Below are 17,641 nucleotides of genomic sequence, written 5' to 3' on the forward strand. Positions count from 1 at the left end.
TGGTTTACTATATCATAGCTAAATATGCATTTTAGCGAAATTAACTTTACACTGTCAATTTTCAAGCCTTCTAACTATACATGGTTGCAAGTAGGGTTTTTTAAAAACGTCATTTAACAGATATAGAAGTTTCCTTTACAGTCTTGGCTGATTACATGGACAATGTCACAGCTTAGTAAGTATTATAAGCACAGTCATATATCCTAAAATACTCATTAACAATCATTTAACTTAGCCCCTAAACATTCACAGAGGTCTATGAAGTTACACAATCAATAGCAGTTGCTAAAGCCTGTGTGTTGCTTTGAGGATTGCTCAAACATTTTAATTCTGTATTAGTCGACATGTACTGAACTTCACTTCAACTTCTTGACTCCTTTTCTCATTTACATGGGGTCCAAGGTGCCCATGATTCTTTGTCACTCCTTTCAGTCCATGGCATGGGTTCACAGATCTTGGCGTTTCAGTCCTTTTCTCTTCAAACTTTTCTTGAGTGTTTCCATTGTACCCCCTGTCTCCCATGTCCTTTCTTGCTGTCCTCCTCCCCTCCCCCATCATATTTTCTTTACTCGTCGTTCTTCTCCCATTTTCTCACATGTCCAGCCCACCTCAAACATGCACTCTCCAGCTTATCTATCACTTATAGTCCCAAGTTCATCTTCCCCTTCATTTCTTCCAGGCACACTCAACCTACCCTTCACTGGCCTTCCATTTTCCTCAGTATGTTGTTTTCTATTACCTGTATGTTCTTTCCTTCCATCTCTGCAAGACCCACTGTTGTCAAACTGTACAGCAGACAGGGACAGACACATGCAGCATACACTTTTCCTTTCAGTTTGTTCTTTACTTGCCAGTCTTACAGTACTCCTGCCACCTTTCTCTCTGCCGCCCAGGCACATTGGGTGCACATTCTCCAGGTCTCTCTCTGAAGGCACTAAGGATACTTTGTAAGTATGCAAATCCTTTCTTCTGCTTCAGCTTCCCTCTTAAAATGTAAGTCAACAGCTCCTTTTCCACCTTCCTGTAGCAGGGTGGTCTCCCGCCCCTGCCTGGAAGGGCTTAAAACAGCCCTGGGATAGGGCTGGGGCAGGGGAAAAGCTGGGCTGATTGGGAAGCAGCCTCAGTTGGGGACCACGCCCCAATCAGGGTCCAGCTGGCCCTATAAAGGCCAGTGAAGCCAGGTGCTGACACAGTCTCCTCTAGCTGTGGAGGGAGATGGGCCTGGCTGCTGGGGAGCTCGATAAGGTGCCTGGAGTGGAGCAGGGCTGGGGGAAGGCTAAGGGAGTTTCAGCCTGGAAACCCCCAGGCTGCGGCCTAGTATAAGGCCAAATAGGTACTGGGGTTGCAGGGGACAGCCCAAGGCTAGGCCGAGGCAGCAGGTCCAAACCCCTCCTTGCCTGTGATAAGTGGCTTATATTGCAGTCTGCCCCAGGAAACAGGGGCTAGTTGGTGACTGGCAGTAGCCTACGACTGAGGTGAGGTGGAGATAGGGGTGGGTTCCCTGGGGAAGAGGAGACTGCAGGGGGCAGCATCCCGGTCTGAAAGGGGCACTGGGGTCCAAGAAGGACTCGGGACCCAGGACACTAGCCTGCAGAGGGCGCTCCTGGGTTGAAGAGCTAATTCCCAGGATGACTGACAGGAGGCGCTGCAGGGGTGAGTCGCTGCCCCGTTACACTTCCCTACTTGCGTAACCTCAGTTTTCTTTGTGTACATTCTATCTGTACCAAACATTATTCCTAAAAACAAATCAGACTACAGCTCTGCATTGGAAAGTGAATTTGTACAAATGTCATTGTGGACCTCCAGATTTTCTGTTTGCAGTGTTCTTGTAGCTGAGTTGGGGACAGGGACAGGGTATGAGAGAGTATGGGTATGGGTATGGGTATGGGTGAGGCAATTTTATTGGCTCAACTTCTGTTGGTGGAAGAGAAGCTTTCAAGCTTCACAGGGCTCTTCATGTCTGGTGAAGGAAATCAGAGTATTCAAGTTAAATAAAAGGTGGGACAGATGGTTAGGCATAAGGGTCACAGTACATGTTGTGGGAGACCATGTAAAATGAAGTGAGCAATTGTCCTATACCTGCAAAAGTGTTAATGTAGGGTTGGTAGCCAGCTGGTGTGTTACAAGTTGTTGTAATGGGCCATTGTGACATTCCCTTGGTGTTATCTGGACCAGTGATCCGCTAGGTCATTCCAGCCTTCCCCTGCTCTGCTGTGAGAACCCCCACTCCTGGGCTTTTCACGCACAGCCTCTGGCATGTAAACTGCTCCTTGGATTGTGCAACCAAATGACACTAGCCAATATCTCCAGTCCCAGACACAACCCTAGGAACCTCCATCTTGCAGTGTCCAGTTATGCCATCTGGACGCTACAAGCTTATATGAGTTCATCAATTTAACAATCTTATCCCAAGAGCAGTCTCTGACATGCTTCAAACCAAATGCACTGCTTCAGGTAGAATAAACAAACAAATTTATTAACTACAAAGATAAATTTTAAGTGATTACAAGTCAAAGCACAAGAAGTCAGATTTGGTCAAATGAAATAAAAGCAAAACGCATTCTAAGCTGATCTTAACACTTTCAGTGCCCATACAAACTTAGATGCTTCTCACCACAGGCTGGCTGGTTGCCCTTTAGCCAGGCTCTCCCCTTTGATCAGCGCTTCAATCGCTTGATGAGGTGTCTGTAGATGTAGGTGGGAGAGAGAGGAAGAGCATGGCAAACATCTCTCCCTTTTTTCATGTTCTTTCTTCCCTCTTGGCTATCCCCCCCTCACTTCAGAGTCAGGTGAGCATTACCTCTTCGTAGTCCCAAACTGACTAAAGGAAGGGGGGTGACTCACTTGAGAGTCCAACAGGTCCTTCATTGCTGCCTACGCCAGTGTCCTTTGTTCCTGTGAGGCTGGGTTGGGTTTGTCCCATACATGCCCTGATGAGGTGTGAACTGCCCCTCTGCTCTTGGAGAGTTTTGCCTGGGCCTGTTTCAAGCCATGAGGACACATTTTCAGCCTCATAACTATATACATGAAATTACAACTGTAACAACGAGTAACATCACTATAACAACAATGCTCAGTGCATCATGAGCCTTCCAAAGACACCCAACATGACAAACTTTGCCCTGGATACCACATAATCGTTTTATAAGGATGAACATGGGGGTGCTGGCTGTTCCCCAGAGGTACAGAGCATCACAGCCATAAAACCATTGTCTCTGCTAAGTCCATGGCTTTTAGTGTTCAGAGTTATGAACTTAATTTCATAATTTTTTCAGGTTTTCTTCGAGGACTCTAGTGATTTTGGGGTGATCTCTTTTGTTTTTCACCTGTCTCATGAAAAATTGATGAAAGGTGCCAACTCATGAATTTTTCCTTATTCCAAATGATCACCATCTGCTATTACTGTCAGTGTGTCTGAAGTCAGCAAGATGGCTGCCATTTCCCTACCATCTATCTGCATGTGGAAGTGAGGCTGCCCTTAATAAAGTTGGCTGTCACCTCACACTGCTTTTAGTAAGATTGAAGTCATGATAATAGCTGCCACTCTATGGTTCAGGGAGCCAAACACGACTCGGGGATTGTGAAGAACAGCCTGGGAGCAGTGGTGGATAAGAGGAGGCCTCTCTGAGCAGCTGAGAAAGCCAATTCTCATGAACTGATAATGAGTCACAGGCTTTTAGAGCCTGGAGGAGCAGCTCTTGCGATCCCACTAGAAGCTCCTCTAATCCCACAAGTTTTGGGGCTGGGCACACAATCAGAGATCTGTGCAAGAGCTTTGGGGCTGAGGACATGCACCTGCCCTACCTTCACGTATGGATCTATACCAGAGTGAGGGTCTTGGTGCAGCAGAGAAGTAGGGAGTGGGAACTCCAGGAAGTGGCACCACTGGATCCCAAGTAGAGAAGTCCCAGGGCAGAAGGAGTCAGAAGTGTTGCTGCTGTGTCAAGACAGTAATAGAAAATGGATGGCAGTTCCCATATTTCAGGGGTGTAGAGAGGGTGAGTGGAGTCTGCTTCTGAGCAGGAAAGGACAGGTATGAACTTTTGCATGCATTAAAAGTTGACTTTTCAACCTGAAGCTATCACAAAAACTGGCAGAGGCACAGAGGGGAGTTAAAAAGTCAGGAAACAGATTAAAAACATGACTGGGTTAAAAACTCATTTTTGGGCCACTCAAGATTTTTTAGGGTCTGATTCATTATTTTTGATCTCTTGAGGTTGGCAATACTGATCTCTCACCTTACCCTACTCCCTAACTTTCACTGCCCAACCCCATAAAGGAATTCCTAAAATGACTACTACACTACCTCCACTTAGCAAAATGAATATAATCACAAACTGAGTTTGTTTTGGTGAAATTAATACATAGATGAGAGCAGATTACACTAAAAAGATGGAGAATCCACTAAATTCTTCTAAAATCTAATTCATCCCTTTCACTTACCTCTAGTATTGAGTTTGTATAAATCTCTATGCTATTCTCCCAAATTAAAGGGTAGAACATAACACATGTAGCTCACCACCTAAGGAAATATAGAACACGTAAACATTCTGATGCATTCTTTTGGTCAAGAATCAATGGCCAAACATCTAGAAGTAAACACATTGCGAGCTTAGTCTTTTTCCCTGGATACATTGTACTCAGTCTGAGTACAATCAAAACTTTGGAGCAGTCAAATAAAATATTCAAATTAGAATAAACTTTTGACGTGCCCAACTTTTTAAAAAAAATTAACTGAAACTCTGCTGGCATCCTGAGTACTGTGTTTTATCTAACAGTTCAATAAAAGTGTAAATATAGCCAAAACCATGATGTGTGGGTAATTAAAACTCCACAACAACAAAAACTTGTAGCAGAATATACATTGTTAAGGAAGCCACAACTTGCATGAGCTTGAGCTACCTCAGCTTTCCATTTTCTGGCAGTATTACATGGGCTGGCAAAAATCCTCAAAAATATTCTCCATGCAGAAGCTTCTTCAGTACATTTTCCTCAACTTGGAGGTTGGGACACACAAACCAATATAATTCACAGGAGATCAGCAGTGGCACATCACCCAGAGAAGACCAAATAAGTCACTTCAGCAATACCCTGGTCTTAACTGACCCAGGTAGTTGGAATGCTGAGGTTGCTCTTGAAACTGGGTCTCTTGCATGGATAAACAGCTAGTATGACAACGGTCTGACTGCTTATAAAGCATTCTAAATAAATACATAAATAAATAAAAAAGGAGCTCGAATTCAGGCTCTCAGCATTTTAGAGCTCATTCAACTGCAGATAAATTTACAATTCTATTGATTTTGTTTTTCCTTCTGAAAGACAGGGAAATGACACACAGACATGTTACAGAAGTTTATTTACACTAAAGTAATAAAGTTCTGGAATACGTACAGACATTCAGCATCAGATAATGAACCATTAATAACCGCAGAGCAACAGAAGAGAGAATCCACTGTCAGTATTTTGAGGTAGTAGTAGTATAACAATATTTATAGTTTGTTAGCACCCAAAGATCTCGATCAGGACTGGTGCCCCATTGTGCTGGGCACAGTACAAATACAAGAGAGACAATCCCTGTCCTAAAGAGCTTTCAAAGTAAAGCCAAAACAAAGAGCAAGGGATGTGGATACATCATACAAGCAAATAAATATAGTGAAGAACTGGCACTGCTTTGTTAGTTACAAACACAAACGTTAACGTTCATTTGAAGTTCAAGTATCAGCAGTTAACACAATAGTCAAGGTTGGTATCAGCTTTCTATTCTTTTTCAGTTGCTAATAACAACCTTCTAAAACAAATTCCTTTCACGTTGCAACTTTCCATGCTTGATGTTATGAATATGAATTTTTTCATGAAACTTAAGGAAAATCTTTGAGTTATGCGAACATGACTCCCTTTCCTCCCATGCTTCCATATACCTGATAGTCACATCTCAAAAATGCTGAACTTAAAAGTGTCACTTAGCTTGTTTTATAGTCCTCACTGAAGAAAGAAAAACAATTGCCATGAATTTTGTAAATACTCTAGCAGTTGATGAGAGACTGAATGGAGATCCTGATAATGGAAATGCAGGTTGTTGGCCAGAACTACAGGTTCTGTTCCTTTTGAGGCACAATCACGATGGATAAAGATAAACAACAGTAGATCAATGAATGCCAGGTAATTCTCTGGAGCAATAACTGGAATGACTGACCAGGTTTACTCTTTCCAGCCTGCTTTAACCTTTTCAAGTCCAGGATAGGCATTTCAACCAAGTCCTTCAATTAGCAAATTGCTTCTGAAGGCCAGTGTGGGTAGGAGAGACAGTGGAAGGGGAGAGAGAGAGAAAAGAGGAACATTGTGTCACCATCACCCTTGAGGAGCAAGGACAGAGAGAGGGGCTTGGCACCAGTACCTCAACTGGCTATTGCCGTGTAGGTCAACATGATTGATTAGCAGGTCTCAGTAGGGTTAGGGGTAAGAGACTGGAATCTATACAAAAGGAGGGAACAAGGCCATGATGGTGCCTTCAGTGGCTGCCACCCCCCTGACAGGACAGTGCTAACAATGGTAATTAGGTAAAAAGGACACATGAGCTGGCCTAAGGCAGGAATGTTGTGAAATTCACATCCAGGTGCCCCCTCATTTATGCATTAGCATAGGAAGTTGTTCTCATTGCTGTTACAGGGTTGGGAAGGTTGCATGACTGTAGGAGGAGTAAAGTGGGGAGAAGGGAATTGTATGATGCTCTTGTTGCCATTATTGTGTTTAAAATTTGCATTAGGTTGCTGGGTTCTGTATTTATGCTGGTTTGCTCTGTACAAGAGTCTATTATCAGTTTTCTTCTCTCTTCTTAATGGCACTGTTGCTGCTGAGTTAGAAGTTGCATGAGGTGGCTAGTCTTTTAAGTAAAGTTAGTTAAAAGGCCAACCAGCATAGGATGGTTGAGTATGCAGCCTTCAAAATGTGGTGTAGTTGTGAGAACATGGAAAGTTAATTCTTCCAGGGATTTCAAAAGGGCTAAATAGACGGGACTGGTAGGGGCGTTGCTGGATGATGGAGGAGCTAAACTCTAAACACACATGAAAGAGTATGTGTGGTGAGTGGGGAAAAGCTATGCATTGGAATGTATAAGTGGTTAGGCCTGCTGGTCATTATGTGTCCTGGAACTGTGTACTAAGGTAGGAGGCCCAGATTACTAATCTAGGGAAAGGGGTTTGATGCAGGTCACATCCAAGAATGAGTGAACCCTCTCCTGTTGGGCATCTGCTGCCACTAGACTGGTATTATTAAACATAGTTAAGGCCAATCTATGCAAATCTCGGAATAATTTTGCATGTCTTCCTTCTGCTGTGTCTACAGTTATTCCTTTTGAATATTGTATTGCAGAGTAACACTACAAGCATCTGAGTCTGGTGGGTGTCTACCTGTCTGCCATGAATAAGAGTTGAAAAGTCTGGCATAAGAAGATAGAATTGGACAGCCCTAGAGGAAAACTTGCTTGTCTTCTCCAACCATTTCTTAAACGTCTCATCCTTTACACATTTCTTAACCCTCTGGATCAGCGGTGAGCAACCTGTGGCCCGTCAGGGTAATCCGCTGGTGGGCCACCACTTTCTTTACATTTGCACAGCTTCCTGCAGCTGCCAGTGGCCGCGGTTTGCCATTCCCAGCCAATGAGAGCTGCGGGAAGCGGCGCAGGCCACAAGGACATGCTGGCCGCTGCTTCCCGCAGCTCCCTTTGGTCAGGAACAGCGAACCACAGCCACTGGGACCTGTGGGTGGCGATGCAAATGTAAACAAACTGTCTGGCAGCCCACCAGCAGAGTACCCTGATGGGCTGTGTGTGGCCTGCGGACTGCAGGTTGCCCACCACTGCTCTGGATATGCCTTCATTTCTTGCATTCCTGCTGATGCAGCCATTTCTGTGCCATCTCATTATGCTGCTGTTTGGTAGGCTGTTCACTGACCTTGCCCGACTCATTTCTCCAGATCAGTTAGTGAGCCATCCAGAGACTTAACTTATAATTGTCTTTTCTCCACTTCCCTTCTCTATCTTGGAGGTCAAACCAAAGCACAAAATGTGCTCTTCTGGCCAGCTCACCTCCTAGTGTCCACCTTGCATTCATATTACAGGAATCTGTGAAGAAACTGACAGACTACCTGCTTAATATGTTTGAATCCCAGAACAAGTGGAGGTGAGAGCCAAAATCCCACTGTTAGAGTGCTCAAGCAGTCATCCATTACTGCAACAAATTTTTCTCAATGGATATGCCACTGGTACCCAGATATGTGTTTTCACTAGCCCAACGATTATGCAATGTTCCAAGCACTCCTTTTGACATATACAGTTACATTCTAGTTTTCAAGATGTCATCGGTCAGGAGAGCTATATATCACTAGATTGAGTAGGCCACCATGCTGTCATAAATTTACTTAGTTTAGTGTGATGCAATCACATGTCAGAAAGTGTCATGGAAATCACCAGCCATGTCAGAGCACCATAAAGGATCAATAAAATGTACAGAAGTTCCTCGCAATCAATACCAGGTAATACACAATTGTAAGAAAGGGAAGGAACGGACAAAAAAATTGTTTGTTTAATTTGCAATTTACCATATGTAAGCGTACATCATTAGAGATTCAAAGAGATGTTTGTGGTGTTATTCTAACCCAGGCCTTGTATTACACATGATATGCCCTTAATTAAATCTGTTTTAGGGACAGGGTCATCCTTAGAATGCAATTTACTAAGGGCACAGAATGATTTCTCACACTGCCATCTATTCTACATAATGCCAAAGGCAGACACATTTTTAAAATAGTTTTTCTGAGTACCACCCATAACAAAAAGAAAAGTTATCTGCTGCATAGGCTACAAATCAGTGATTAAAGTATAGAACCATAAGTGACTTAGCTGTAATGGAAAAACTATCTTTCAAAATATGGGCCAGTTTGAGCAGCAACCAATTGTACTTAACATGCACAAATAGACATGAATCATATACAGTACACCTCTACCTCGATATAACGCTGTCCTTGGGAGCCAAAAAATCTTACCGCATTATAGGTGAAACCGTGTTATATTGTACTTGCTTTGATCCACCGGAGTGCGCAGCCCCCCACCCCGGAGCACTGCTTTACCATGTTATATCCAAATTCGTGTTATATCGGGTGGTGTTATATCGAGGTAGCGGTGTATCTTGCTATTGAACATGTTTCCCTCTCTTCCCTTCCTTCCTTACATACAATCAGCATTCAGAACAAATACAAATTTGAATGTAAAGAACCATAGCTCAGACTTTATTTGATAATTACTTTAGACTTAGTCAAAACTACCAGGAGGCTTTCAGGAAAGGGCCAAAGAAATGAAAGGCACTGTTGGTGGGTGGGAAGAACTTTTGAGGAAACCCTGTTAAAATAATGAAAGTACTCTTTCTTAGTAATCTTTGCTCCTGATTATTATCCATAGACTTCTACACAACAATCTAGACATAGGCACAGCAGGCAGCCAAGGCAAATCAAGTAGCACCACAGGATCAATCTCATCTAATACATCTGATTCACTATTTAGCTGCCTCTTTTGCATATGCAGGAGCTGAAAATAAAAACCCTTAAGTTCTAGTACCACAATATAAACACACAGACCAGAAAAACTTAAATTTACAAGAGACGCTATTAACAACAAAACCAAACCACCATCGTTTAATACCAAAGCAATTTCAATTCACCCACTTCTCTGAACCATTATCTTCCAAGTAGAATTCTGGTTATGCACAGTAACCACTCTCAGAAGTAATTTCTACTTCATATAACCTAAATAACTCAACTCCTGGAAATATGTATATAGGACAACAGGATGGCCAAACTATAAAATGGATATGACTATACTGCAGGAAATTCAAGGAAAGCGTAAACACTTCCCCCTAGATTTAACTTAGTCTGAAATAATTACCAAATAAATGACTGTTGGACATTTTCGCCACAAAATGAAATGAAATCTCAGTGTTAACTCTGAATTCCAATTAGGAAATTGTGTTATCTTATTCAAATTCGAGATGTTTAATACAAACAGACAAATGTTGTTCTTAGTGTGTATATATAGTATGATCAAAAGGTTCAAATAAAGTTTTAGTTTACATGAAAAGAAGTTATAAATACAATATCTGAAATAACATTCTGGAAATTATATTTTAAAATCTAGAGAACAATTAATTGCCCTTACATTTAAAAATGTTATATTTTTCAAGTATGATACATTATACCCATTATATTCTCCTTTATTTGGTCTGGAAAAGCCATAACCTTTGGAGAGGCAATGAAGTCCTAAGGAAGTATCTTATATAACCAGAAAGCCCTGTTCATCTCCCCAAAATACTAGCTGGAAAGGGGAAATCTGGAGAGGATTTCCTCAGATGATAGCTATAAGCTCTACTCACACAACACTGATTATTTTCTAATGATAATTATATTTTGTTCACGTTATTACATAAACAAATTGGAAATAGAAGCAAAATCAAGACCTTCCTGAAATACTTTTATTTGAGGGAAATAATATTAGAACATTTCATGTGAATTAGCTGTGGGCCCCCTCACCTATTTTTTTTAAACAATATTTAAATAGAGTTCTTTGAATATATGTTTGTATCTATAAATTGCACTTTATTATTGAGATGAAATGAGATGGTGCTAAGACGTCAGAGATAAAATACTGGAAATGAAGAGCAGTGAGTTGAGAGTTATGAATAAACACTAGGTCAGATCCTCAGCTGGTGTAAATCAGCATAGCTCCATTGACTCCATATTTAGGAGCTGATTTCAATGGAGCGATATTGATTTAAATCACCAGAAGATTTGGCCTATTATTCCTTACTTGGCCAGCTCCTCTGATATTTCACAGTTGCTGGGGGTTTATGCTTTCAGAATACACTGAAAGGTTTGAGCACATAGTTACCCCACTTTGTCTTCATACTTTTGATCACATAATTTCCTAGAGTTCCTCCTTACTCTCCTTTCCCTTGACAGGTTCAATTAACCCCGATCATTCTCCCTTTTACAAGCTCAGTCCTCAAGAAAAAAAATTGTAAGTATTTCCCCCTCTCTCTGAGGTTTGAAGCTTCAAAAGCTTTATTTGTTCCATAAAAAGATTTCTAAAATAAATGGTTACAAAATCTTTGACAATCTAAGTCACTGATTAATAGTATGCCAAGTACATCCAGCAGTTTTGCTAAACAAACACTCCTGGATGTATATGGTATGTCTATTTTCATTCAAAAGGATTAATATTCTTTAGAAAATTGCTTAAACATATTTACATTTTTTTTTGATACAGCACACCCATTTCCGAAGCAGCTGGGCCTATGCCTGTTTCAAAAGCCATGAAGCAGGTTATACAAACTGTTCAAATACTGCTTCATATTTTAAAAGTGAATATTTTTCATAGGATTTTTAATCTACACTATAGTAGTCCTAACATTCCTCTGATTACCCTTCCATTGCATTCCTCCCTTTTTTTCAAACATCCCCTCCATCTCCATAGTGTCTCTCTCATGGACACTAGTTAATTTTTGTTTTTTAAATGCAGTGCTGCTGATCTTATACTTGGGAGTACCAACAGCATATAGATATGAAATGACCAGCTGTGGGTAGAATACAATCACTCTTATAATATCTTTAATTTTCCTAGTTACAGATACACAAAACCATGAGACACTATGAAAGGCAAGAGAAATTGAAAGTGTGTAGAAAAAATCAGTTCATTAAAATTATAATAATGCTGGACAGGATCTGGAAGCTCAGGACGGAAAAGCTTTTGTTTCTGGGAAACAAGTTTCTTAATGGTGAAAAACATGTGGATGATCATAATTAATTATAAAAATATGGCATATCTATTTCATATCTAGCAATTATACCTTTTTGTCTGTAGTATTTTCCAATCAGAAACCTCAAAGCACTTTACAAACAGTAAGCCTTATCCAAAGACCATTAAAACCAATGGAAGTCTTTCCATTGACTTCAAAGGGTTCTGGATCAGGCCCATTAGCTTAACAACATCCCTCAGAGATATGAAGGTACTACCCCTCTCCCTATCCTCCCCTCCCCCCCCAGTTATATAGATGGGGAAATGGAGTCACAATAACATTAAGTCATTTACCCAACATCAAAACAGAAAACTGCACCAGAGTCAGGAAAAGTCAGTGATGTCCCGACTACCACTCCTAACGCCTCATCTACACTAATTAGGTAAGTTGATCTAAGTTACACTATTTAAGTTACACAAGATACATAACTTAAGTCGACATAGCTTTGATGGACTTACAGCGGTGTCTATACCATGCTATGTTGACAGCAGATGCTCTCCTGTTGACATAGCTTCCGCTTATTGTGGGGGTTGAGTACTGAAGTCGACTAGTGAGTGCTCTCCCATTGATTTATCACGTCTTCACTAGATCCGTTAAATTGATGCTGGCTGCATCAATCGCAGAAGCAACAATTTAGACCATAATGAAGACAAGCCCCTATTCCTTAACCACAAGAGCATTCTTCCCGTAAACTAGGTCTACTTCTGAATTGTGCATATTCACTAAAGGCCAGTCCTGTAATCTTTACTAATATGAGTAGTCCTTACACAAACAGTCCCATTGATATCAATGGGATTATTCATGAGAGTTAAGGATTACTCCTGTGAGTAAAGGTTGCAGAGTTGGGTCCTTAATTCTTTTCACTTTTCATCAGAGGATCATGGAGTGCCTTAGAAACACTAATTAAGCCTCTGATTATTGATTTCAATGGTGCTACACACAGTTATAGGGATGTCTGTGTGCAATCAGGGCCTTACCCAGAGAGAGAATGTGAAATAAAGGTGAACTGAAATGTCTCTTAATAAAATACCAAACCGATTATTGCAGGAAAAGTACCAACTCTGAATTTAAGTAAGTAGGGGGAGGAGAAACAATCAGTTCCCTTTTAAAATGTATTAGTCATGTTTAAATCTACCCATACACTCTATCAATTATTTAAAATATTAGTGAATGATCTTGTAATCCCTTACTCAGGTGAAGAATCCCACTGATTTCAACAGGATTATTACAAGAATACAGGTTTGAAAATTCTAAGCACTGTTTGTGTTATACTCCTTATTCTTTCACTGATTTAACATACAAGTCACATAAAATAAACTGCAATTTAAAATAAAATAAAGTGGAAGATGTCTAAATCTGCTAGACTGCTTTGAAAATCTAAACTAAGATTCCTGACTCCCAGTCCAAACTAATTTACGTTTGAAATTTCAATTAAAATCACACCATCAGGTGTCAGCTTAGACCCAACATTTAGAATGCGCAAAATCAAGCTTGATAAGGTTCCAAATCCACAGAAAGGTGCCTCTAGTTATTATGTATTTTAAAATTTCAGCGGGAATAGTATTAAGGAATAATATCGTCTTCTTGTACTGTTTGAAGCCAGACACTGAATACATTATAAAAAAAGGGAGATGAGTCAATTTTCACTGTTCGTGCTAAGTACAGTACAATGCTAAAAAGTAAAAGCACAAATAGTGAAATGTAAGTTCATTTTAAAAATAATTTTTGGTACTAATAATTTAAACAACAGAACAGCTAAGGATTTTTTAAAAATACATAAAGTTTAAATCTGACAACATTAGTGTATCACTAAGTTTAATGAAAATGTATATTCATGAGGGAAAGGATTTATTATCACAGTCTTAGGATATTAGTGGACCAGTGATGATTGTCAACTCTCTCAAAAATATTTCAATAACCATGTCACTTCTGAAAAACAATGCAAATTCATACTGCCCACTAGTATTTACCTGCAGAATAGATATGAATCCTCCAATTATTTTAAAAAGATGGATAATGAAAATACTGTATAGGCACTGCAAACCAAATATGGTTCTACTATTAGCTGGTGTACCAAAGACAGAGGCAAACTTGCTTTCTTCCCTTGCTCCTTCAATATGTAAGCCACTAATTACTCTTAATTCACAGTGAAGAAAAGCTGTGCATAGAAGATTGTATACTTTAACTGCAATATAATGACAAATATAAAACAGCTCAAAGTTTGGCCATTATATTAGAATAGAATTTCTTTAAATGCTTGGAGGGCTTTCTGTCTCTTATATAACTTTTTTGAAGCTCAATATAGATATAATTTGGAATAGAGCTGCTATTATTAGTAGAATAATATTCTGAGATAAATACCATGATATCCTCCTTTTCTATAGTAAATGACCATGCACAAGTTTCCAAACACAGACACCTTCTTGCCTTAGCCTAAGTAGTACACATCAAGATGATCTAATTTTAACTGAGTCTCTGGATTTTTGCCTACCCTTCTCTTTTTCTAAATTTCAGATCCATCAACCTCAAAAAAAGTGTTTGTCACTGAAGCAACCAACCTCCTCCAACACTGGTCACTTCTCTACTAAAAGTAAATAGGTGGTTGCTACTTGGGCAGAATGCCTGAAGTCATCACAAGGCCAAGCGTGTCATCTTTTACATTGTGCTTTTCATTTGCATGCCTAGAAAGCAAGAGTCTCAAGGTTTACCATTAGTTGAGTTGCCAGTATTATGATGTTTTGTACTGCCCTCAAAATGCAGACCCTGCAAAAATAAATGCATTTAAAAATCATTACACATAGTTGTCTGGTGGCACAGTGCAAAGCATGATAGCTGTAATTATGTTTTGGAAGTTACTTTGGGACTCTTATGCCCTAGACCAGTATTTCCAACCTTTCTTATACTAGGGATCAGTATCAAAGACCTTGCAGCCTTCCTAATCTGTGGCAGGGAGATCTCAGGGACCGGTGCCAGTCCATGGACCAGTGGTTGAGAAACCCTGCCCTAGACAAAAAAAACAGGCACATCATGTTACTGTTGCATTTATTCTCCTGGGTGTAGTGCCAAGCATATTACTGTAGGACATCTTATTAGCCTATTAATGAACAAACATGTTCTGTTCTCTCAAATTACAAGTGAGTGAAATAGCAGTAGTATTGGCCTGACAGAGTACGTGCAGGGAAAAAAAGGTCCTCCTCTATAACAAAAATAGAGATATATGACAACACTGTAATGTGTGTTGCATCCCCAACACAACAATAAAGAGTGATGTGAAGATGACCAAGCTAATAGCAAAACCAGGATTTACTCAAGCAATAACAAATAATAAATATTTGAGGTGATTTATAGAACTTCTAACTGAATGTATTGTGTATATTTGGAATGAATAAATGGATGGAAGCAGCCTGACCTTTTGACTGATATCTTTAGAACTATGTATTTTGTCCTGCAAGACATTAATGTCAACAGACATTCTGACAAATCTATATTAAAAGAAACAGAATATTCACTCCTAATAAAATCAAAACAATAAAACAACTGTTTATAAAAGGTCTTTAAGCATATATTTAAATTAGAACTCATTCAGAACAGCTGCTGTTAGGTTTTTCCTGGTTTAATGCCATGTATTGAAATAAACTACTAAAAATAACTAAAATTCCTTAAAGCACAATTTTTTCACCTGTAAGACAAAAATATGCTATGAATTAAAAAATTAGAAGTTTCTTTCTTTACTTAAGTTTAGTCCTGCTAATATATTAACAATATAATTAGACGCGATGCCACTACAGAGCCCAATGCTGTATGTAGCTTAACATGAAGGATTACAGAAACCTGCAGCAAAAATCAACAATCTGCATTACAATACACTATTTTATTGCAGAATATTATGCAAACAGGAAATGTTGAACAATCCCTTCTCAGACTACATCTGATCAAACAAATCATGAAAGCAGGTTTTCAGTTAAAAAAAAAAAAGGTGGGGCGGGACCTTTACAAACAAAACATCTTCTAAACAGCATAAAGTACGTAAGCATTTCTCAGTTTGAGACCAGATAAAATTGGTGATTATCAATGATTTCACAAAGATTCTGTGTCAGGGAACCATTGTTAATCCTACAATTAGTTCTACAAGATATATGCCTCATAATAGGTACAATGACAATAAAATACAATATAGTGAGTATGGAATTATTCTCTACTTCAGTAGCACTGAATATAAGAATACAATAAAGAATTAACAGTGATGGCAAAAGACAGAAGTAGTAAAAATTATAATGTGATCTCAATATATTTTCATAGTGCAGCCAAAGATCATTCTGGTATACATTATTTGCTTATGCTTTCATTATCTGTTTTTCAGCTATGGGAAGACACTGTGTCTGTGCACATGGTATTAATGTTATAAACATGAGAAAAGAATTATCCATCTGCTTGTAGACAGTTTAAAAACTAGGTACTGTATATAAATGTATTTATCTTTTATATAAGTATCATTGCCCACCCGGTGGTGTGCAAGTATGACTTAACCTTGACTCCAAAGTGGGATACCAGGAAATGTTCGAGCCATTAGCTGAAGTCACCAGAACAGCATCAAACCAGCCGCCCTGGCAAGTTCTGACCCGGAAAACTTATTGTGGGGTGTTGGGCAAGGAGCACCACTTCCTCTTTCCTTTACATGTGCCTTTGATACCAAGACTAAGTGATATGCTAAGTTTCCTAGCCAAATTCTAATTGAGGTATTTACATTCTACGTTCTTCTGTTTTCCCTTTCTCAAGGTATGAGAGTAATTCTTTCCTTACCCATAAAAGAAGTGCTATGTAGAACTGCTGGCCACCACATTTCCTCCCATACTGTAGGTGGTTACATATCAATGGTGGTAAAAGTGATACCTATACTGTACACAGTCTATAAGAGAGATCCTTTAACTCCTAAAGTGTTATCAGAGTAAGGTATTACTGCTGTTTATTCCAGCTGCATTGAGATTTAGTTGCAGGACTTCCAGTTAACATCAAAATGAGAGCTGTGTAGTTAAATCTTTGGGTCAGTTTCTTCATTGGTGTACATAGGCATAAATTTAACTCAAATTCCGCTTTACACCAGCAGAGAACCATCTCCTTCACATATTTTTTAAAAAATGGTGACTTTTTTAAACCAATCCACCTACTACTGAAATAAAAACAAATGTGACAGTCAAAGTTTCAACACCACTTGCTAATTACAAAAAATTACATGCATACAAATTACATATAGGAAATGAACCAACTGCCGTGGTTTATGGCTATAGGACTCTTTCCGTTAAGGATTATTCAGTTCTGAAGTGAGCGTCTAAAAAAATTTCCCTCCTATTCCATTATTTTTGACTGTTTATGATTTATAAGAAAACACAAATAGCTATTTTCCCCCCCTCTCCCAAACCAAGGATTAATAGAGGAAACTTCATAGCAGTTTGAAAAAGACACCCCTCCCACCCCCCATTTATATTGTTATATAATAGGCCTACATATATAGGTATATTAATAGGGAACACTTTAATATTTAGAAACTGATCTGTAATTATAGCATCCAAAATACACAAATTAAAATGTAAGAAAATATATCATAACTCAGTGTGCTATTTTAATTCATCTTCCACTGTGTTTCATTTGAAGCAATCAGCATAATGGTAAAAAGGTCAGTGAATGTAAATGTCACACGCAGCATCAAAGATTCACTAGGTGGCGCAACAAGAATAATTTACTTCCACTCTTTTCAATACTGTGTCTGTCCACTGGAATGTAACAAATGAGATGACAGATGACAA

At 39.4% G+C, this 17,641-nt stretch overlaps 1 protein-coding gene and 1 long non-coding RNA gene across 5 annotated transcripts in view; one reads left to right on the forward strand and one right to left on the reverse strand.

Moving 5' to 3' along the window:
* RSRC1 (arginine and serine rich coiled-coil 1) overlaps positions 1 to 17,641 on the reverse strand; it is a 365,671-nt gene that overhangs the window by 74,256 nt on the left and 273,774 nt on the right. The window lies entirely within an intron of this gene.
* LOC120371807 lies at positions 1,341 to 15,069 on the forward strand. 2 transcript variants are annotated; one of them, XR_005584585.1, is made up of 5 exons: positions 1,341 to 1,653; positions 11,005 to 11,062; positions 12,149 to 12,222; positions 13,035 to 13,079; positions 14,355 to 15,069. It is a non-coding gene; the product is annotated as an uncharacterized LOC120371807 (long non-coding RNA). The 2 variants fall into 2 exon arrangements; XR_005584586.1 differs by lacking the exon at positions 13,035 to 13,079.

Source organism: Mauremys reevesii, linkage group 9 (genome assembly GCF_016161935.1).
Source record: "Mauremys reevesii isolate NIE-2019 linkage group 9, ASM1616193v1, whole genome shotgun sequence".
Classification (NCBI taxonomy): domain Eukaryota; kingdom Metazoa; phylum Chordata; order Testudines; family Geoemydidae; genus Mauremys; species Mauremys reevesii.